The following is a 1114-nucleotide window of genomic DNA, read 5'->3' as shown; positions in this document are numbered from 1 at the left end:
AGGAAAGAGAAAGACATAAACCTAAGGGCGGCAAATAAACAGGCTAAAGTATAACTGAGACAACATGAGAGAACCGTCTTTCCAAATAGATCGAGAGCGAGAGAGTTTACTCAAACATACTCATATGTCGAATCAAGCAGAAGGCAGAATAAACACAATCACAACAATCAATTCTTTAACAATGCATATGTAGAAAGGAAAAACAATCATTTTAAACCCAAATTAACTTGGAATAGCAGCTTTTTTTACGGTACAAAGCAACTTCTTTCTAGTGATGCGGAAATTGCTCCTTTTAGATAACAATAACACACTTCCACTGTTGTTCAGTGTTCTCAAGCACAAAATTCGCGAGATTTTGAGGTTTCCGTTCTCATGATGAACAAGAGGGGAGGGGAAGGAGGGGGTATGGAGGGAAAGGGAGGAGGGGGATGGGTTGATGGAAGGGGGTGAGGGGAAGCGATAGGATAAGGAGGTGAGGGAAGAGGGTAGGGGGTGAAGGGATGAGGGGAGGGGCAGGGTGAAGGAGTGACGGGAGGGGGTTAGGTGAAAGGGTGAGGGGGAGGGTAGGGTGAAGGGGTGAGGTTAGGGATCAGGGTGAAGGAGTAAGGGGAGAGGGTAGGGTGAAGGAGTAAGGGGAGGGGGCAGGGTGATGGACTGAGGGGAGGGGACAGGGTGAAGGGTTGAAGCGAGGAGAAAAGGCAGGGAGTGCGGGATTATCGTGGGGGTGAAGTAAAGGAAGGGGAAAGAATGAGAGGAGGGAGGAGGATAAATGAAGAGGGTTGAAGGCAGGAGATAGGAGAGAGGAGATGAGGAGAGAGTATAAGTAGGAAGGGGAAGGAGGGGGAGGGAATAAAATAAAGAAGGGGGAAAGTGAAGGGACAGGAGATAAAAGAAAGAGGATGTACGCATTTTAGAAAGTGAAACCGCCATGAGCTCAGATGAAGGGCAAAGAATAACCCGGAAGTAATGCGGAAAAAGGTCAATGCAATTAAGCGAGACAAGTGAACGTACTGATAGGGTGTCTCAAGAGGTGACTGACCTATGCTAAGAAACAGGAATGCAGGGACGGTCTGGCAGGGCAAAGTGCTTCGACTCTACAAGGCTTCTCATGGGG

The sequence above is a fragment of the Penaeus monodon genome, chromosome 30 (assembly GCF_015228065.2).
Source record: "Penaeus monodon isolate SGIC_2016 chromosome 30, NSTDA_Pmon_1, whole genome shotgun sequence".
Lineage (NCBI taxonomy): Eukaryota > Metazoa > Arthropoda > Malacostraca > Decapoda > Penaeidae > Penaeus > Penaeus monodon.
The sequence above is the reverse complement of the archived record's forward strand: the minus strand, read 5'-3'. Positions refer to the sequence as shown.